The sequence below is a fragment of the Ranitomeya imitator genome, chromosome 1, assembly GCF_032444005.1.
Source record: "Ranitomeya imitator isolate aRanImi1 chromosome 1, aRanImi1.pri, whole genome shotgun sequence".
In the NCBI taxonomy this organism is placed as follows: domain Eukaryota; kingdom Metazoa; phylum Chordata; class Amphibia; order Anura; family Dendrobatidae; genus Ranitomeya; species Ranitomeya imitator.
Genome location: NC_091282.1, coordinates 1,066,838,707 through 1,066,862,088, shown reverse-complemented (window position 1 = coordinate 1,066,862,088; position 23,382 = coordinate 1,066,838,707). Strand labels below are relative to the sequence as shown.

The following is a 23,382-nucleotide window of genomic DNA, read 5'->3' as shown; positions in this document are numbered from 1 at the left end:
CCTCTTCTGATGACTCCATGATATCTCAGTTTCATCCAATCTTGAAAAGTGACTACTTGAAGGTGTGGGTGAAACTAGAGTTACTACATAGTGTAAATCACTATATAAGACTAGAGAAACATGACTAAGACAGATGCCAAAATTGGGGTACCTGTACATGTACAGTGTGCGGATACCTACATAATTGGGGATGCCCATGCAGTGTAGGTAGTCTCCCAGGGGTTCTCCGTCTTGGTGTTACTTCTCTGATATTCTAGACGGATGATGTTTAAAAGCCTCTTGGTGATGATCTAACTATACTGCATGCAGTTGTTAATCTTCATACATACATAGTCCCTATATTTCTGTAATCCTTGTATGTATTTATTAACCTTGGTATGTTAACATATACAAAAGTGTACACACTCAAACTATTCAATCATTCTTTCCCTGAATTTTGCAATTTGCAATAAAATTGTGTTGTATTGCAATTATTAGCCTTTTTTTAAAGCCATATCTGAACCTTAGTGTTAAAAACATGGCAAATAAAATTGCCAAATTCTCATGTAAATGATTCTGCAAAGAGGGAACCATCATACCATTAAAAAATACGAGTGGATTTTCATGGGCCCATCCAGTATTTGGGTTCTAAGGCGTAATGGGGTGCATATGACTGACTATGTAGCAGGGCTGGCCTTGCTGCCAATGTGTAAAACAAAGGAGTACCGGAGTACAAAATGTATATTGTGAAGTGGATTTTCATGGGCTCATCCAGTATGTGGGTTCCAAGGCCTAATGGGGTGCATATGACTATGCAGCAGGGCTGGCCTTGCTGCCAATGTGTAAAGCAAAGGAGTACGGGAGTACAAAATGCATATTGTGAAGTGGATTTTCCTGGGCCCATCCAGTATGTGGGTTCCAAGGCCTAATTGCGTGTATATGACTGACTATGCAGCAGGGCTCACCTTGCTGCCAATTAGTAAAACAAAGGAGTATGGGAGAACAAAATGCATATTGTGAAGTGGATTTTCCTGGGCCCATCTAGTATTTGGGTTCTAAGGTGTAATAGGGTGCATATGACTGACTATGCAGCAGGGCTGGTCTTGCTGCCAATTAGTAAAACAAAGGAGTACCGGAGTACAAAATGTATATTGTGAAGTGGATTTTCATTGTTCCATCCAGTATGTGCGTTCCAAGGCCTAATGGGGTGCATATGACTGACTATGCAGCAGGGCTGGCCTTGCAGCCAATATGTAAAACAAAGGAGTACGGGAGTACAAAATGCTTATTGTGAAGTGGATTTTCCTGGGCCCATCTAGTATGTGGGTTCCAAGATCTAATGTGGTGCATATGACTGACAATGCAGCAGGGCTGGTCTTGCCGCCAATGTGTAAAACAAAGGAGTACAGAGTACAAAATGCATATTGTGAAGTGGATTTTCATGGGCCCACCCAGTATGTGGGTTACAAGGTGCTGTGGGGTGCATATGACTGACTATGCAGCAGGGCTTGCCTTGCGTCATAATGCTTGGCAGCCCATCCACTCACAGCATAGGCTACAACAGCTTAGGAGACCCACTGTTTAATAATGGCCCCTTAAGAACATTAATGCTGTCTGATGCAACAGTAAAAATAGGCTCTGTGACTTTAAGAGTCCGTCCTTCATAAATGAAACAAGATGGGTCTGCTTATGTGTCACACACCACATGGCCAGCTAGTGTTGTTACATGTTACAATGACATTTCCCAGTGAATGCATTTCTAGTGGTTGAAAGCAACGTTAAAGTTGAAAAACACTTTAAAAACGCTGCGTCTGAACTAAGCCCAGGTGAGGGAGGAAATTTTCGTTCTGGGGTTAAATATTTGGCCTTACAGGCAAGTTATTAACCTGCAAATGATTTACCTTGACATATTTCCAAGCAAAACCCGTTTTGGTTTTGTTTTTATGTGTTTTTTGTGGCTCAGGGAAAAATGGCATGAATATCAGAAAAAATGGTTTAAAGCTGTGAACTGGAAGTCTGGAATGCTTCCAGGGGCGATCCCCATGATGTCCCTGTGACATTTGAGCAGTGTTTCCATCATTTTCAGACATTTTTAGACCTTAAAAGGACCACTGGGGGTAATAATACTCGGGTCTCCCATAGACTTACATTGGGCTCATTGCTCGGGTCGAAAACCCGAGTATTCCAATCTGCTCGACAATGAGCACACGAGCATTTTAGTGCTCACTCATCACTAGTAGTGACCATGAGGTGTGCTCCACTGCTTATTATGTGTAAATAGACATGATTCCAACTTATATTGGTGATGTTAACCAAACAGCGGACTTATATACTATTAGGTTATATTATATAAGTCCTCTTTTTGATTAACATATCCTTCAAAGTGCCATAGCCACTAAATAAGGACTTTTTTGTGTTTCATTATATTGTTGATGATAAGGTAATTGCACTCATATTCACAAAATGTTTAAAAAAATATCCTTTCACAGCTTAAAGTGTGTCTTGTTGTACTGACATCTGATCCCATCAAAGTTTTTATCCTCTTGATATATTGCAGTCAGACTCATCACATTATATAGCACTGTAAACTTACAATTGCTCATTTTGCCCTTCTACTTGAGTTAATTCTTCTCTTTTCCACTAGGTTTATGACATCACGTGATTAAAACTGCTTAGCTGTGTAAGGGAGGGTCAGAGCCGTAGCCATGGCCGAGGACTCCGGGGCATTGATACCCTGGCCTCCCGTCACATGAAAATAGTGTCCATTACGCTGCATACCTGTGGCTTCACTTTCACGCCATCAGGGCCCTCTCTGCTCTGCTGTAAGCTCCCTATAGACGGTTCCGCATAAATAGAGACACAGTCCATTTCAACTTTCAAATGAACAACTTTACTATTTTCTTTACGCAGCGCATCCATATTCTTCACAGCATTTACAACAGGTTTCACATTGCACATTTCTTCCTCTTTCCCTGCACTTCTCTCTCTGTCACACAGCACGTACCCGAGTCGGACCATCTCACATAGTTCCTCACCGTCCTCCCTGTTCAGCTCTGCTACGGTTAGACTTTTCCTAGTCTACTTTGCCCCAGACATGAGAATATCAGCCTCCGAAGTCAGTTGCCACATGGTGAGCGACCTGCCCACCTGTACTGTCTCTTGCGGTGACACAGTGTCCTCCTGGTCCACACTCACTGCACCTGAGTGCTCCCTCAGCCATTTCGCACTGGATCTGAGGGCGTCAACCCATGCGATAAGTTGCCACATTATGAAGCCACCTGTGTCCCTGTATTGTCACTGCTTCTGTCTTTAGCTTATTTTCCTGCTATTGTACTGGCCTATTACTGTACAGGCCTGGTGCTGCGGATGGCTGGGCTTCTCCCTTAATCAACATTGTGTGGTCGCTGGTATCATTCCGGGCACTTAAGCCCGTGTTGACTGCTTGGGCACCCAGGCCCTTCTCACTAGATTCAGGAAATGCTCCTAGCTTACCACACAGCAGACTGTTATGACCTGGTGGTCAGGACAATAATGGACCTGGTGGCAAAGAGCACACAGAATGACCTGATAGTTACTGATAATAAAGGACGAGCTCTGGGACGTGGGAACTCTGCTGACCGCAATCCCTAATCCTATCAAACACACTAGAAATAGCCGTGGATTGCGCCTAACGCTCCCTATGCAACTCGGCACAGCCTAAGGAACTAGCTAGCCCTAAAGATAGAAAAATAAAGCCTACCTTGCCTCAGAGAAATTCCCCAAAGGAAAAGGCAGCCCCCACATATAATGACTGTGCGTAAAGATGAAAATACAAACACAGAGATGAAATAGATTTAGCAAAGTGAGGCCCGACTTACTGAACAGACCGAGGATAGGAAAGGTTACTTTGCGGTCAGCACAAAAACCTACAAAAAGACCACGCAGAGGGCGCAAAAAGACCCTCCGCACCAACTCACGGTGCGGAGGCGTTCCCTCTGCGTCCCAGAGCTTCCAGCAAGCAAGACAACAATAAAAATAGCAAGCTGGACAGAAAAATAGCAAACCAAAGAAATACAAGCTGGAACTTAGCTTCTGCTGGGAAGACAGGTCACAGGAACGATCCAGGAGTGAACTAGACCAATACTGGAACATTGACAGGTGGCATGGAGCAAAGATCTAAGTGGAGTTAAATAGAGCAGCCAGCTAACGAATTAACCTCGTCACCTGTGGAAGGAAACTCAGAAACACCCACCAGAGGAAGTCCATGGACAGAACCAGCCGAAGTACCATTCATGACCACAGGAGGGAGCCCGACAACAGAATTCACAACAGTACCCCCCCCTTGAGGAGGGGTCACCGAACCCTCACCAGAGCCCCCAGGCCGACCAGGATGAGCCAAATGAAAGGCACGAACCAGATCGGCAGCATGAACATCAGAGGCAAAAACCCAGGAATTATCTTCCTGACCATAACCCTTCCACTTGACCAGGTCTGTGGAGTTTCCGTCTCAAAACACGAGAATCCAAAATCTTCTCCACCACATACTCCAACTCCCCCTCAACCAACACCGGGGCAGGAGGATCAACGGATGGAACCACAGGCGTCACGTATCTCCGCAATAACGACCTATGGAGCACATTATGGATGGCAAAAGAAGCAGGAAGGGCCAAACGAAATGACACAGGATTGAGAACCTCAGAAATCTTATACGGACCAATGAAACGAGGCTTAAACTTAGGAGAGGAAACCTTCATAGGAACATATCGAGACGACAACCAAACCAAATCCCCAACACGAAGTTGGGGACCCACGCAGCGCCGGCGGTTAGCGAAACGTTGAGCCTTCTCCTGGGACAATGTCAAATTGTCCACCACATGAGTCCAAATCTGCTGCAACCTATCCACCACAGTATCTACACCAGGACAGTCCGAAGACTCAACCTGCCCTGAAGAGAAACGAGGATGGAAACCAGAATTGCAGAAAAACGGCGAAACCAAAGTAGCCGAGCTGGCCCGATTATTAAGGGCGAACTCAGCCAACGGCAAAAAGGACACCCAATCATCCTGATCAGCAGAAACAAAGCATCTCAGATATGTTTCCAAAGTTTGATTAGTTCGTTCGGTTTGGCCATTTGTCTGAGGATGGAAAGCCAAGGAAAAAGACAAATCAATGCCCATCTTAGCGCAAAAGGACCGCCAAAACCTCGAAACAAACTGGGAACCTCTGTCAGAAACGATGTTCTCCGGGATACCATGTAAACGAACCACATGCTGGAAAAATAATGGCACCAAATCAGAGGAGGAAGGCAATTTAGACAAAGGTACCAAATGGACCATCTTAGAAAAGCGATCACAAACCACCCAAATGACCGACATCTTTTGAGAGACGGGGAGATCCGAAATAAAATCCATAGAAATATGCGTCCAGGGCCTCTTCGGGACCGGCAAGGGCAAAAGCAACCCACTGGCACGAGAACAGCAGGGCTTAGCCCGAGCACAAGTCCCACAGGACTGCACAAAAAAACGCACATCCCATGACAAAGATGGCCACCAAAAGAATCTAGCCACCAAATCTCTGGTACCAAAGATTCCAGGATGCCCAGCCAACACTGAACAATGAATCTCAGAGATAACTCTACTAGTCCATCTATCAGGGACAAACAGTTTCTCCGCTGGGCAACGGTCAGGTCTATCAGCCTGAAATTTTTGCAGCACCCGCCGCAAATCAGGGGAGATGGCAGACAAAATTACCCCCTCTTTGAGAATACCCGCCGGCTCAGGAACACCCGGAGAGTCAGGCACAAAACTCCTCGACAGGGCATCAGCCTTCACATTCTTAGAGCCCGGAAGGTACGAAACCACAAAATCAAAACGGGACAAAAATAACGACCATCGAGCCTGTCTCGGATTCAACCGTTTGGCAGACTCAAGATAAGTCAAATTCTTGTGATCTGTCAAGATCACCACGTGATGCTTGGCTCCTTCAAGCCAATGACGCCACTCCTCGAATGCCCACTTCATGGCCAACAATTCACGATTACCAACATCATAATTACGCTCAGCAGGCGAAAACTTTCTAGAAAAGAAAGCACATGGCTTCATCACCGAGCCATCAGAACTTCTTTGCAACAAAACAGCCCCTGCTCCAATCTCAGAAGCATCAACCTCAACCTGAAACGGGAGCGAAACATCTGGCTGGCACAACACAGGGGCAGAAGAAAAACGACGCTTCAAATCCTGAAAAGCCTCTACAGCTGCAGAAGACCAATTGACCACATCAGCACCCTTCTTGGTCAAATCAGTCAACGGTTTAGCAACACTAGAAAAATTAGCGATGAAGCGCCGATAAAAATTAGCAAAGCCCAGGAACTTTTGCAGGCTCTTCACAGATGTCGGCTGAGTCCAATCGTAAATGGCCTGGACTTTAACAGAGTCCATCTCGATAGTAGAAGGGGAAAAAATGAACCCCAAGAATGAAACCTTCTGAACTCCAAAGAGACACTTTGACCCCTTCACAAACAAGGAATTCGCACGAAGGACCTGGAACACCATTCTGACCTGCTTCACATGAGACTCCCAATCATCCGAAAAGACCAAAATATCATCCAAATACACAATCAGGAATTTATCCAGGTACTCTCGGAAGATGTCATGCATAAAGGACTGAAATACTGATGGAGCATTGGAAAGCCCGAATGGCATAACCAGGTACTCAAAATGGCCCTCGGGCGTATTAAAGGCTGTTTTCCATTCATCGCCTTGTTTAATACGCACAAGATTATATGCCCATCGAAGATCTATCTAGCCTCTTTAATACGAGCAAACAAATCAGACAGCAACGGCAAAGGATACTGAAATTTGACTGTAATTTTATTAAGAAGGCGGTAATCAATACAAGGTCTCAAAGAACCATCCTTCTTGGCCACAAAAAAGAACCCTGCTCCTAATGGTGATGACGACGGACGAATATGGCCTTTCTCCAAGGATTCCTTTATATAACTCCGCATAGCGGCGTGTTCTGGCACAGATAAATTGAACAATCGGCCCTTAGGAAACTTACTACCAGGAATCAAATTAATTGCACAATCGCAATCCCTATGAGGAGGTAGGCCACTGGCTTTGGGCTCATCAAATACATCCCGATAATCCGACAAAACTCTGGAACTTCAGAAGGAGTGGAAGACGAAATAGACAAAAATGGAACATCACCATGTACCCCCTGGCAACCCCAGCTGGACACAGACATAGATTTCCAGTCCAATACTGGATTATGAACCTGTAGCCATGGCAACCCCAAAACGACCACATCATGCAGATTATGCAATACCAGAAAGCGGATATCCTCCTGATGTGCAGGAGCCATGCACATGGTCAATTGGGTCCAGTACTGAGGCTTATTCTTGGCCAAAGGCGTAGCATCAATTCCTCTCAAAGGAATAGGATACTGCAAGGGCTCCAAGAAAAAACCACAGCGCCTAGCATACTCCAAGTCCATCAAATTCAGGGCAGCGCCTGAATCCACAAATGCCATAACAGAATAGGATGACAAAGAGCAAATCAGAGTAACGGACAATAGAAATTTAGACTGTATCGTACCAATGGTGGCAGACCTAGCGAACCGCTTAGTGCGCTTAGGACAGTCGGAGATAGCATGAGTGGAATCACCACAGTAAAAACATAGCCCATTCCGACGTCTGTGTTCTTGCCGTTCAGCTCTGGTCAAAGTCCTATCACATTGCATAGGCTCAGGCGAAGTACCATTCATGACCACAGGAGGGAGCCCGACAACAGAATTCACAACAGCAGACCCCTCCTACATACAGTAAGCTAGTTCTTAACTATGTGAAACTCCTATCTAGCACTATGCACACTATTGTAAGGTACTCCATCTAGTGGGAAAACGTCAGTACTGCACTTTCCCTACAACATCATATACATGAGGTAATATATATACACAGCAGCACTTGCAGTGGTATAGTAAACACAACCATATACAAACAGTTAACCGAGACGTGTTTAAAAGGGTGAGGACATACACCAGTTTCTACCACTCCTTAGAGCTGAATCCTTCTAATCTCTATGTAGAAACAGGAGGTCAATTTCCCTGTATGATTCATAGGTCACCATAAATGTAAATGGCAGAGGGAGGAGGGAGCAGCTGGGTCGGGAGTTGAAGAGAAGAATGATTTCTGCAGGGACAAAAGACTTCCTGTTTCTACATAGAACAGAGAAAGGAGATGAATTAGCTGGGAACAAAGGCAAAAAGAGCAATTGTAAGTACAGAGTGCTATATAGTATGATGATTACAAGATATTAAGAGGATAAAAACTTTAGTGGGAGGAGTTCTTTAAATTAATGTATAAAGATATGTATAAAGTAAAATAAAATAAATCAATAGTCTCTAACTGGGTCGCTGTGACCAGTGGGGTACCGCAGGGGTCAGTATTGGGACCTGTTCTCTTCAACATATTCATTAATGATCTGGTAGAAGGTTTACACAGTAAAATATCGATATTTGCAGATGATACAAAACTATGTAAAGCAGTTAATACAAGAGAAGATAGTATTCTGCTACAGATGGATCTGGATAAGTTGGAAACTTGGGCTGAAAGGTGGCAGATGAGGTTTAACAATGATAAATGTAAGGTTATACACATGGGAAGAGGGAATCAATATCACCATTACACACTGAACGGGAAACCACTGGGTAAATCTGACAGGGAGAAGGACTTGGGGATCCTAGTTAATGATAAACTTACCTGGAGCAGCCAGTGCCAGGCAGCAGCTGCCAAGGCAAACAGGATCATGGGGTGCATTAAAAGAGGTCTGGATACACATGATGAGAGCATTATACTGCCTCTGTACAAATCCCTAGTTAGACCGCACATGGAGTACTGTGTCCAGTTTTGGGCACCGGTGCTCAGGAAGGATATAATGGAACTAGAGAGAGTACAAAGGAGGGCAACAAAATTAATAAAGGGGATGGGAGAACTACAATACCCAGATAGATTAGCGAAATTAGGATTATTTAGTCTAGAAAAAAGACGACTGAGGGGCGATCTAATAACCATGTATAAGTATATAAGGGGACAATACAAATATCTCGCTGAGGATCTGTTTATACCAAGGAAGGTGACGGGCACAAGGGGGCATTCTTTGCGTCTGGAGGAGAGAAGGTTTTTCCACCAACATAGAAGAGGATTCTTTACTGTTAGGGCAGTGAGAATCTGGAATTGCTTGCCTGAGGAGGTGGTGATGGCGAACTCAGTCGAGGGGTTCAAGAGAGGCCTGGATGTCTTCCTGGAGCAGAACAATATTGTATCATACAATTATTAGGTTCTGTAGAAGGACGTAGATCTGGGGATTTATTATGATGGAATATAGGCTGAACTGGATGGACAAATGTCTTTTTTCGGCCTTACTAACTATGTTACTATGTTACTATGTTACTAATTACATTGTAAAATAAATATTACATCATTCACTTTCTAGTGGAATTTAAAATGAAAAGCATTAATAATGTTGTTAAACGTCGATACACATTTTGTACTAATTCTAAGAGTACTAAAATTAAATGTGTGTTTTAGTTTTGAATATGATGTAATTAGAATATTTTGGTAAATGTAGAGATATGATAATTGTATGTATGCCTAATACGACAAGAAAATTACAATTACACAAACATTTTGAGAAACCAAAACAGAAAAATAAATTAGAGCTAAATAAGACTGGAATGTTTGAAAGCTTCCTGGGGTTAATTTGGGGTTGAATGTTATTATTTCTACAAGGCAGCTAATGTTGCTTGAATGTGAAAAATCCCACTAGAATAGCATGTGAGACATGTAGCATACAATAACACTGGTATAATATATTACTTTATGAATTATTACTGACTAGTTCACAGGCTGCTATTCATGTTTGTAAGAAAATATCTTCAGGTCAAAATTTTTTTTTTTCTAAATTGGAGGCTTTTTGTTGGCGTTAATGATAACAATCTTACCAACTGCTCAGAAGTACCAGTGTTTGGTCGTTTTCTATTCTTGCTTCTCCATTGAGTATTGAGTATTTTTCTTTTTCTTAAATCTTCCATAATGCTCCAAAAATATGGGTCTTTACATTTAGTGTGTCTGTATGCAAATGATCTTGGTCTTTACCAAGAGGGCGTTGTTCAAAGGACTCTCGCGTGTTTTTAGGCTGCTCTGTACTAGCATATTAGGCTGTACATTATGAGGAAATGTCCATCTAGTTTAACCAAGCAACGGGAAAGTATAAAGCAAAAAGGCACATGCACAACCAGAATGTAGTGTTTGACTGACAGCAATTAGGCTTTGTCTCTGGTGAGATCTGATATGTTGTGGGATAGGGAAGACATAGAGAGCATTGCTAGGCCTTTGGATGCTCCGAAACCAGCCTGCTCTTTCTGGGGATGCTACTGGCACAACTTCTGTACCCATGCCATCCCAGAGCCATAACTGTATGCCCTATTGTGGGAAATCAGCAAAAATGTGGACATGCAGTTACCTCCTTTTGTAGGAGGGGGTTAAAGAAACCAATCGAAACACACTACCACATTAGTTGCTTTTTTATTGCCTTTTCATTAGACTTTATACAGTATAATTTCATTGATTGGACATACCCTTCAATTTTCCATAAAACAGGCAGTATCTGCAATCTGTAAGGCTATGTTCACACGTTACGTTTTTGATGCTTTTTTCGACATGCAAAACCTGCTCTCTTGATAGTATAACAGCAAGATTAAAAAAGCAGATTTTGCTGAGTGCCGCCTTTTGTTGCGGTGCTTTTGCTACAGTTTTTACTGTGTTTTGTCAAGTTACATTTGTCTCTTGTGCATGCTGATAAAGTTTAGTACATAAAAAAAATAATCTGATTCAACTTCATCAGGTGTTGGCACCAAAAGCGCAGCAAAACATGATACACGTGTTTTTGCAGCATTTTTCCCACCATTTTTTGCACTACCCATTGCTTTCAATGGGTGAAAAATGCTGCAAAAATGCTGAAAAAACGCCGAGAGAAGTGACATCTGCATTATGCAGAAATGCAGCTGTTTGATAAAACCATCAGGAAAAAACAACAAGCTGTGTACATGAGATTTCTGAAATCTCAGACTCTGCTAATACTGTGAAACTGAAAATTTGCATGAAAAAGGCTGCAAAAACGCAATGTGTGAACATAACCTAAATTATTTCTATCCCAGTACAATCTACTCCCATGCTATAGCTGAAGGGGAGGAAACTTATTAGTGAACTGTACCTAGATCTGCTGGCACTAATGGAAAATTACCTGCAACCAAGTATTGGTATATTAGCATAAATTAATTGATAGCTTACCATGGCTTATTCAATAAACTTAGGTCTCAGAGAGGCAAAAAAAAACTATATAAACTCTAAGCTAATAGTTTGACCATAGTCAACAACATTATACCTATTGTAATAAAGAAATGATCAAAGTATCCATTACATTTCATAAATATTTAAGAAACGGGGCTAACGTTTAGAGATGACACATTTTCTTTGTATTTTTGGTAAAGAAAAATAAATATTTTCATCTCTTAAATTTTAAAAATTAGAAAAAGAAAAATGGGCCAATGCAAAACTTTGGGCATTCTTCATGGTTAGTAGCACCACCGTTTGCAAGCATCACAGCTTGTAAATGCTTTTTATACCCAGACAAAAGTCTTTCAGTTGTTGTTTAAGATATTTTCATCCTTTCTTCCTTGGAAAATTCTTCCGGTTCTGTGAGATTCCTTGGTCGTCTTGCATGCACTGCTATTTTGAGGTCTAGCCACAGATTTCAATGATGTTTAGATCAGGGTTTTGTGAGGGCTGTTGTAAAACCTTCAGGCTTGTTTCACACGTCAGTGTCTCCGGTACGTGAGGTGACAGTTTCTTCACGTACCGGAGGCACTGACACACGTAGACACATAAAAATCAATGCATCTGTGCAGATGTCATTGATTTTTTGTGGACCGTGTCTCCGTGTGCCAAACATGGAGACATGTCAGTGTTCGTGGGAGCGCACGTATTACACGGACCCATTAAAGTCAATGGGTCCGTGTAAAACATGTACCGCACACGGACGTTGTCCGTGTGCAGTCTGTGTGCCGTGCAGGAGACAGCGGTACATTACGCGCTGACCCCCCCACTGGTGCTGAAGCCGCGATTCATATCTTCCCTGCAGCAGCGTTTGCTGCAGAGAAGATATGAATAATAGTGTTTAAAATAAAGATCTATGTCTCCCACCCCCTGTGCGCCCCCCCCGCTGTTCTGAAAATACTCACCAAGCTCCCTCGTTGGCTGTCGCTGCTTCCTGTTCTGGCCGCATCTTCTCCTGTATGCGGTCACATGGGGCCACTCATTTACAGTAATGAATATGCGGCTCCACCCCTATGGGAGGTGGAGCCGCATATTCATTACTGTAATCCACGGCCCCACGTGACCGCATACAGGAGAAGATGCGGCCAGAACAGGAAGCAGCGACAGCCCACGAGGGAGCTTGTTGATTTTTTTTCAGAACAGCGGGGGGAGGGGGGGAAGCACAGGGGGTGGGAGGGCGGGGGGCACATAGATCTTTATTTTAAACACTATTATTCATATCTTCTCTGCAGCAAATGCTGCTGCAGGGAAGATATGAATCGCGGCTTCAGCACCAGATGCTGGTACGTGTGGTACCCAGCACGGTGCGTGTGGTACCCAGTGGGCACACTGATGTGCCACAGAAATGTAGGGGCACACGGACACGGATAATTCCGGTACCAATTTTTTCTGGTACTGGAATTATCTGGACGTGTGAAACCAGCCTCAGTTTGTGCCTTTTGAGATTGTCTGCTGTGGATTTTGACATGTATTTAGGATCATTATCCTTTTGTATAAGCCATCCTCTTTCAACTTCAGCTTTTGTACAGATGGTGTTATATTTGCATCAAGAATTTGTTAAAATTAAAATTGAATCGATTCTTCACTCTACTTGTGAAATGTTCCCTGTTGTGAATTCTGTGGTCAAGCTCCCTCCTGTGGTCATGAGTGGTACTTCGGCTGGTTCTGTCCATGAGCTTCCTTTGGTGGATGTGAGTGGGGCTGCGGCTTCTGAGTTCCCTTCCTCAGGTGACGAGGTTAAGTCGTTAGGTGCTGCTCTATTTAACTCCACCTAGTTCTTTGTTCCTAGCCTCCAGTCAATGTTCCAGTATTGGTCTTGCTCTCTCCTGGATCGTTCTTGTTACCTGTCTTCCTTGCATAAGCTAAGTCTGCTTGTGTTACTTTTGTTTGCTATTTTTTCTGTCCAGCTTGCTATATTGGTTTTTCTTGCTTGCTGGAAGCTCTGGGACGCAGAGGGAGCACCTCCGTGCCGTTAGTCGGTACGAGGGTCTTTTTGCGCCCTCTGCGTGGTTGTTTGTAGGTTTTTGTGCTGACCGCAAAGATATCCTTCCTATCCTCGGTCTATTCAGTAAGTCGGGCCTCACTTTGCTAAAATCTATTTCATCTCTGTGTTTGTATTTTCATCTTTACTCACAGTCATTATATGTGGGGGGCTGCCTTTTCCTTTGGGGAATTTCTCTGAGGCAAGGTAGGCTTGTTTTTCTATCTTCAGGGCTAGCTAGTTTCTCAGGCTGTGCCCGAGGCGCCTAGGTCTGGTCAGGAGCGCTCCACGGCTACCTCTAGTGTGGTGTGATAGGATTAGGGATTGCGGTCAGCAGAGTTCCCACGTCTCAGAGCTCGTCCTACGTTATTAGTAACTATCAGGTCACTTGGTGTGCTCTTAACCACCAGGTCCATTGTGTTTCTGAACCACCAGTTCATAACAGTTCCCCGTGCAATTGGCTGCAACACAACCCCAAAGCATGATCGATCCACCCTCGAAGCTTAATGGTTGGCAAGATGTTCTTTTCCTGAAATTCTATACCCTTTTTTCTTCAAACATGCATTTGATCATTGTGGCCAGAGTTCTATTTTAACCTCATCTGTCCAGAGGACTTGTTTCCAAAATGTAACGGGCTTGTTTAGATATTCTTTTGTATACATTTGACACTGAATTAAATTGTGAGGACTAATGATGAGTGAACGTGCTTGGTGATACTCAGATATCACACGACGAGCATTATTTGTTCTCGGAATTAGTGCTTGGATCCCCGCCCTGCATATTTGGCACCTGATACACAGCCAATAAGCTGCAAGGATGTCATGCCAGTCACTCTAATGCCGTAGCCATCTTGATAGTGGCATTACTATGATTGGCTGGCCGTAATACCTCATAACAGGTTATGAAAGGACAGGCGCCACCATAATTGGCACACTGACGCCATTGCAAAGTTTAGTTACTGTTTATATTAGAGGAACAGACTGTTTGTCCAGGGTTGTGTGCACATTTGAATGAATCAGAGTTCTCTATTCTCTAGCGTTAATACTGGTGCTGAATCTGAACCATAATACTAACAGTCCTTCTAAAGCCTCTTTCACACATCTGTGTCTCCTGTATGTGTGGTGACAGTTATCACACGTACCAGAGACACTGACACAGGTAGACCCATTCAAATGAATGGGTCTGTGCACATGTCAGTGTGTTTCCATGAACTGTGTGTCCATGTGCCCCACACTTAGACATGCCCATTTTTTACAGTCAGGACAGACGGCAAAACATCCCGCACACGGAGAACACATATTAATGTCCTCCATGTGACAAGCATCGGCCCTAGGAAAAAGTGCTTCAGTAAGCACTGTTCCCCAGTGGCAGGTGCTGAAGATGGCTCTCAGTATTCTCCCCTGCTCTGCCAGTGATCGGCATGAGCAGAAGAGAATGATGAAAGTTATATTAAAGTCTGAATGATGACAGCAGGTGGGGGCTTTTGGGACTCTTACTCCCATCATCCGACACCTGTTGCCGCTAATAACAGTGATAGCAGGAGCGGATGATCGGGGTATTGGAAGTAAATGAATGAAAAACCAGATGTGGGTTCCCCCTATTTTCTTGAACCAACCAGGCAAAACTTACAGCTGGGGGCTGAAACCCTCAGCTGTCAGCTTTAGCAAGGTTGGTTATCAAGAATAAAGGGGTTCCCACACTGTTTATTTTAATTATTTGAATAAATAATTTTAAAAAATAGCATGGGGTCCCCCCATTTTTGACAACCAGCTTTGCTAAAGCTCTCAACGGGGGGCTGGTATTCTCAGGCTAAAAAGCTATATTAATCCTATAGTTATTTGTTAAATAAAGACACAGTCAGAATAACGTTCTTTAATTGAAAAAATGACGCAGACTCCTTTAATATTCTCAATGAAACCATACTTATGACCTCACCTAATTCCACCGATGCCCTCGATCTCCTGTAATAAAAATTAAAAAACAACAATATACCATGCCTGTCCGTCGTTCTGTCCCACCCCGTAATCCATGTCTGGGGGATAATTAGCTTTCAACCTGGACTGTGCCAAGATGCAACCGTCCAGGCATAAAACCACTGATGAATGAACAGCTGTGAGCACAGCCTCAGTGACGTCACTGAGGCTGCATTCCCATCCGGCCTGAACTGCGGTGACCTCAGGACCATGGGAAAAAGTCAGTGATGAGGTCACCGCAGTTCAAGCTCAGTGTCTTCACAGCAGATCACCGTGATAATTTTTCTCAGTGATCTGCTGTGAAGACACTGAGCTTGAGCTGTGGTGACCTCATCACTGACTTTTTCCTACTGTGCTGAGGTCACCGCAGTTCAGGCCGGCTGCTCTCACAGCATCTCATTCCCCAGCGGTTTTCTGCCTGGATGGTCACATCTTGGCACCGTTCAAAATGAAAATTATCCCCCAGAATTGGATTACATAGTGGGACAGAGCGATGGACAGAGTTATTGAAAAGGCATAAAAGAACAGACAGATCTGTGTCTCTCACCACTGAACCTACAACCAGGCATAGTGGTGTGTGATAATGGCTGTGAGCTGGTGTAGGCTGTGTAGCTTGGTAAGTTCACACTTGTACTATGCTTGGTCCACGTGCCCAAATAGGCAGTTCAGTTTCTGAAAAACTACCCAGATTTGCCAGAGTTTTGGGTCAAAGTATGTCACGTCAGGGCTCATTTCCACAAGTCAGCAACAGCTGCCGAAGCTCTAGCATTACTGCAACAGAGCATGCAAATGCCAGCTCACTGACTGGTGTGCGATGTGACCATGTTCTGGAACGCTATACTGCACATGCTGGCAAGGCTTTGTGAACAGTAGGTGACAGTTGTAGAATACTACTTCCAACACACCCATCGATATTCTGGTCAGCCTCCGCACATAGCAACTGAAGAGTGGGCATTGATATCTGACATTTGTACAGATCTCCAAGACTTTGAGGACTCCACAAAGATGGTGATTGGCGATGACGCCAGCATCAACGCAACCATCCCATTTCTGCGCATACTTAAACAGTCGCTGCTGACAATTAAGCATGAAGCTTTGCTTGTGGGCTAGGTGGAGATGGATGAAGCCTTGAGACAGGGAGATTCTATCCAGTCCAGCCTCATCTCATCTGCTCAGCGTGTATTGAGTAACAATGAGGAGGTGGAGCTGAGGAAGAGGAGGAACAGGAGCTGGCAATAGAGGCTAGTATCCATTACTACTATGTGGATGGGCTGAGGAGGGAAATGAGTAGGGAGAGATGGAGGAGAAAGAGATGTAGAGTAGTCAACGTGGTGTAGACAGAGAAGTCTTGGCTGTAAGAAGCTTGGCACATATGGCAGACTTTATGTACTGCTGCCTTTCCTGTGACCCTTGCGGTACATTCATGTTGGCCAAAAACAAGTACTGTTTATTGAGCCTGCTAGACCCACGCTACAAGGAGAACTTAGCATCTCTCCTTCCTGAGGTGGATACATCTACGAAAATGGTGCTATACCAGAAGGCCATAGTGGAAAATATGTTGAAAAAATTCCTATCAGAAGCTAGCAGTAGAGGGCAAGCTTTCTGGCCTACCAAGGATGAGAGGCAGGGGAGCCACAAACCAGGTATAGCAGAGGCAGGGGTGCACTGACAAAGGCCTGGGGCAATTTCATGACACCCTCCTAGCATCCAGACCCTGATAGCCATGTATTTTTGACAAGAAGGAAAAGTTTTAAAAGATGGTCAAGAAAACCTGACCAACAAAACTAGCATACTCCATAATTCCTTTGCAACCCTCAGTTATTGAGTCTCAAATCTGGATACCTGGAATTAGCTGTCTCTCTATGCCTTGGAGGTGTTGTACTGCCCTGCTGCTAGTGCCTTGTCTGAGCGGGTTTTTAGTGTTGCCGGGGAAGGTGATAACAGAGAGGCAATTTCATCTGTCAACAGAAAGTTCAGACATTTTCACTCTGATAAAAATGAACAAAACCTGGATTAGCTCCTGCTTTTCAATACCACCAGATGACCGCATCACATAAAGTGTTTTAAATCTTCAATATTTGTTACCTTGAAGGGTCTATGGATGACTGGATATAATTGTTTCCTGATTTTGCACTTTGTGCAAAGCCTTTATGAGTGTACGAGTACATCAATGTCACTTTCAAAATATTGTAATGAGGCCCTGAAGTTGTTGCTTTCAAGGGTCTATTGATGACTGCATTACCCTCCTTATCAATTTTTCCTGGCTTTGCTCTGTATGCAAAGCCTTTATGAGTGTAAAAGTGCCACAGCTACACTTTATTAATTTTTTTATGAGGCACTACAGTTGGTGCCGTGAAGGATGTATGGATGATCCTGCTTGTAATTTTTTTAGTTGGCCACAGAGAACAAATGAAATGGGGCTTCACAAACCACTGTTGAGATGGAGATACAGCAGACAGGACAAATAACAGCTCCCTGATCCTGCCATGATGTAAGACGTCCTCCCATGACCTCTACTCTTTGAAGTAATGCTTCTGTGAAGGAAACAGTGCATAGAGCAGAAGAGACATTATAAGTATAAGTAATGGTGAGCTAGTGTACTCATTGCTTGGGTTTTCCCGAGCACGCTCGGGTGACCTCCGAGTATTTGTAACTGCTCGGAGGTTTAGTTTTCATTACGGCAGCTGAATGATTTACAGCTACTAGCCAAGCTAAGTCCATGTGGGGGTTGCCTGGTTGTTAGGGAATCCCCACATGTAATCAAGCAGGATAGTAGCTGTAAATCATTCAGATGAAAACTAAATCTCCGAGCAGTCATAGATACTCGGAGGTCACCCGAGCAATGAGTACACACGCTCATCACTAATTATAAGTCCTTCTGCACTTTCTTCACTATGGTTCCTTGTGTGTTGTGCTGCTGGGCCACCTAACATCACAGATGAATACTTACCATTCGAGTGTGACATGCAGGAGGACAGATACAGCAGCCAGTGAAAGCTCTTATCAGTCTAATGGGGAATCATTCAATGTCCAGTGTTCCTCTCTTCCTGCATGACCTGCCCCCTTTTCAATGAGTGCACTCGTCACAGTGCAGCGTTCAATGCAGTTTGCCTCACTTGGCTAAATCGCCAACACCTGGCCCTGAGTATCCGTATGTTTACAGGCTAGGGTAGGAAGGGCTGCACCAGCCCCTTGACTCATGGGCCTCATAGGAGGTATGACATTATTTACTCAATTATATCACAAGTAAATTAATCTAATTCTACAGTACTTTACAGACATCATCATTACTGTCTTCTTTAGGGCTCCCCATCTAATTGCCCTTTTAGTATGACTTTGGAGTTTGGGAGAAAACTGGAATAACATGGTGGAAATCCCCATAAACACGGGAGAACAAATACCGACTCCATGAAGATGTTGTCCTTGGTGGAATTTTAACCCAAGACCACAGCGCATGAAAGCGACAGTGCGAACCACTGAGCCACCATGTTGCCCCAATGTTTGCTCACCCTCCAGCTATACGGAACATGTATACAGTTATTTCATCACTAAAAGGTTATTTATAAGATGCTACTAACAATATTGTAATGAATATTGTCAACAGGTTAAGCCATTTGTTTTTTCACTCACCTTCACTGCCTTGGTCGGGTTCACTGTAGATAGATGCCAAAGAGAAGAGAGAGAAAATGATGAAAGCCAATAAAATGAAAGCTACTTCTAGTTTAGAGAATGGCAGCTCCATGAACTACATGCAGTATTGTATCTGAAACAAGAAAAAATGAATTTGTCTTACAGAACTAAAAATACTTTGTACCCTATTAGTGATATAATACTTGACAGAACTTCTAACCTATATTTATACTTTACTTGTTATATTGGGCTATACCTATTACTCATTCTTTTTTCTGTAAACTTGATTTCATGAAACTTATATTGAAGGTATATACTGTATGTATGTATATATATATATATATATATATATATGTATATATATACAGAACAACAAGATGTAAACATCTACCTCTAAACTGCAAGTCATGGCGGTGATGGCAGGAGATATTGTGTCAGGGTAGAGGCTCATTGTCTTTCCTCCATGTCATAGAACAGGATTCTGTAAAGCTTTGTAATATAAGTGTTCAGCGTTTACATTTACTGGTAACACCCATGGAATGTTGCAAAACCGGTATTAAATCTTATTAATATTGTATTGCTATAGACTTGCCAGTGATCCAGGATGCAATGATCTGTACTAACAGGATGTATAAGAAAGTAAGCATACAGCAGGTGTTGTACAGGTGAGGTAGGCAAGTTATCTACAATATTTTCTTATACTTTGGATTGTTATAATGATCTTTACCAATAGAGTCAGTTTTTTTTTATATATTGACCTAAAGATGTTTGGATCTCATTTATTTATAGATCCCATTTATTCCAATGACCTGTTCTAACCATTCTGCACAGAGGTTTGTTAAAATGGGAGTTTATGAAGACAAACAGGACATGCTGTTAACAAAACTTGTAATTTTGTGAAAATTGTGTTTTCACTCCCATCTGTGTTGATTTTTCATTGAACCAGGTGCAACTAAGGATGCCAAGAAAATAAACAACTGATGACATTTAATTGTCCACTTTTTGATGTCTCCCAGTTATTCTAATGTACAAAAAAGATGTTAAAACGAAAATTGTTCTATTGACTCCAAAGGCGAAGAAATGCCATTTTTCATCCATTATTTTCAATGTAGAAGTTAGTAACTCAATGGATGGACAAAGTGATGTAATATTCGGAGACATGTCAGAAGTTTAAAGAATAAAAGAACAATTTACATTTTACTCAGAAATATACCTATGAAGAGAAAACTCAGACAAACTGAACATTTTGCAGTGGTCTCTTAATTTTTTCTAGAGCTGTATTTTACAGTGCCATAGAGCCGATTGCATAAAGCAAAATAATAAAGGCGCAAATCATAAACCAAAGAAACAATCTTTGTCAAGAACAAATTACCGCATTTTTCGGATTATAAAACGGGGGTGCGTCTAATAATGCGAATATACCATACCGGTCATGGTGAAGCAGGGTCCCAGGGTCGCTGCAGGAGGAGGCAAGAGTGGAGCATTGCTGCAGGCTGGGATGAGGCGGGTGTTTGGATTTGTGACGCTGCGGGTGTTTAGTGGTGCGGGGGCTCCACCATCATTTTGTGAAAGCCTGGAGCTCCCGCACTTCCATGGTTTACTATGCTGTGGACTCCGGGAAAATGGCTGCCTAGGGCGGCGCATAGGCAGATGGAGATCTCGGCACCAAGACTTCAGGAGATGAGATCTCAGAGCCAAGATTTTCATCTGCGTATGCGCCGCCACTGGCAGCCATTTTCCCAGAGTCCACCGCATAGTAAACCCTAGACGTACGGGGGCTCCGGGTTTTCACAAAATGTCGGTGGAGCCCCCGCACCACCGAACACATGCAGTGTTGCACAACCGAACACCCCTTTCTCCCAGTCTGGGGTCGACAGGATCACCCCACTCCTGCCTCCCCCAGCAGCGACCCTGGGACCCCGCTTCACTGCAGTCATCACCCCGTTAAACAATAAAATGCATGGATTATAAGAAGCACCACCAGATTATTAAAAAAAGTTATTTTTCCTATTTTTCTCCTCAAAATTTGGGGTGCATCTTATAATCTGGTGCATCTTATAAACCGCAAAATACGGTAAATAAATAGTAAAGTAAAATTAGATATGAACAACATTCCTGACAATACCAGGCATCAGTGTAGCTGTGAAGAAATATAGACAACTCTGTATTACATATCTAAGAATTGAGGAATGTAGGTGCTGGATTTGGAAACATTTTATTTAAGTGCTCCATACCAATTATAGAGAACCATTCATAGCCTGTAAAGGGTGTTTACTGGGTCATTTACAACAAAAAACAGATCTATTTTGATATTCTTTTTCTTTTATCTCATTTTCATCCTTTTTTGATCTATTGGTCTATTTTACCATAATTGTGGCATACATTTACTCATATACAAAAAAAGCCCAAAGCAAAACATTTTCCAGGCTTCGCCTAACAATTAACCAGTAGCCAATAAGTATTGTTTCTCCTTGCGGAGCGTGACATGATAAGCATGCCGAGATGAGGAAACTTGAAGCCACAATGCTTCTCTGGGAAAAATGCAAATTGTCTCCAGAGAGGAAGAGGACTAGAACTCTAGTGCCACCTATTGGAAATAGCAATCCTAAAAGTCAATGTCGACCATTTAAAGGGAATCTGTCATGCCAAAATTTGCTATAAGCTAAGGCTACTGGCATCAGGGGCTTATCTACAGCATTCTGTAATGCTGAAAGAGAAGAAAAACAAGTTAGATTATACTCACCTGGGGCGGTCCTGGTGTGGTCCGGTCCAATGGGCGTCGCGGTCCGGGTCCAGTGCCTCCCATTTTCATATGATGACGTCCTCTTCTTTGCTTCTTGCCACGGCTCCTGGGAAGGCGTACTTTATCTGCCCTGTTTATCTGCCCTGTTGACCTTTCCCGGCATCTGTGCACTGCAGTACTTTGCTCTGCCCTCAACAGGGTAGATAAAGTACGCCTGCACAGGAGCCGCAGCAGGAGGAAAAGAAGAGGACGTCATCGTATTAAGATGAGAGGACCTGGACCGCAACACCCATTGGACCGGACCACATTGGGACAGCCCCTGGGTGAGTATAATCTAACTTGCTTTTCTTCTCTTTCAGGTTACATCAAAGGCTTATCTACAGCATTACAGAATGCTGTAGATAAGCCCCTGATGCCGGTGTCCCTAGCTTTTAGGCAAATTTTGGGGTGACAGATTCCCTTTAACGAGCCTTGTCATGTGACTTAGGATAATAGCCAAAACCAGAACCTCAATTTACAGACACTGTGTATCGGGGTACTGCCCTTAGTCAGTGAAAAGTGTGAGATCTGGTTTGGCTGTATGAGAGCAGTCTTACCGGGATCCAAGGGGTAATGTTTCTCCTTGTGGATAGTGACATGTTAAGCATGCCAAGATGCGGAGATTTAAAGCCGCAATGCTCCTCTGGGAAATATGCAAATTGTCTTTTCAGAGCGGAAGAGCACTAGAACTCTAGTAACAACTATTGGAAGTAGCAATCTTAACAGTCATGGTCGACCCTTTAACAAGCCTTGTCACATGACTCATGATAAGAGTCAAAACTAGAATCTCAATTTGCAGACACTGTATTTCAGGGTATTGCCCCTCATCAGTGCAAAGTGTGAAATCTGGTTTACCTGTATGAGAGGCACCTGACTGGGATCCAATAACTATTGTTTCTCCTTGTGGATAGTGACATGTTAAGCATGCCAAGATGCGGAGATTCAAAGCCGCAATGCTCCTCTGGGAAATATGCAAATTGTCTCCTCAGAGAGGAAGAGGACTAGAACTCTATTGCCACCTATTGACAGTAGCAATCCTAAAAGTCAATGTGGTCTCTTTAATGAGCCTTGTCAAATGATTCAGGATAAAAAACAAAACCAGAATTTAAATTTGCAGACACCGTGTTTCAGGATACTGCCCCTCGTCAGTGCAAAGTGTGAAATCTGGTTTGGCTGTATTAGAGGTGACTGACCGGGATCCAAGAAGCATAGTTTCTCCTTGTGGAGAGTGAAATGTTAATATCCGAGATGAGGAGACTTAAAGGGTCGACATTGACATTTAGGATTACTACTTCCTATAGGTGGCACTAGAGTTCTAGTCCTCTTCCACTCTAAAGAGTAAATTTGCATATTAACCAGCAGAAAATCATACAGCACTAAAATGTAACATTGATGTTATCCGTTCACATGCTGTCTTAGTTTTTTTGGTCACCCATATGCTTGAATGTACTCTTTTGATCTATAAAATTGAACACATTGCTTTTTTTTCCCGGAAAGTCAGTTCGCATAATAACCTGGACTTCTGAACAGCCTCATAAACTAAAGTGTTAAAATTATGCCTAGTACGTGCATGTGAATATATTTAGTTGGAGGATTAAACTTTTTTATGGGCTCGTCAGTATTTTACTGCTGTAAAACATTTTTGGGAAGAATACCAAGAAATGAA

General features: G+C 43.1%; 1 long non-coding RNA gene across 1 annotated transcript in view; it reads right to left on the bottom strand.

The window, feature by feature from the left end:
• LOC138656865 (uncharacterized) overlaps positions 1-19,067 on the bottom strand; it is a 52,262-nt gene extending 33,195 nt beyond the window's left edge. The window contains exon 1 of the long non-coding RNA XR_011316982.1: positions 18,935-19,067. This is a non-coding gene — a long non-coding RNA (uncharacterized lncRNA). The remainder of the gene's footprint in view (positions 1-18,934) is intronic.
• Between the last annotated feature and the right edge of the window lie 4,315 nt (positions 19,068-23,382).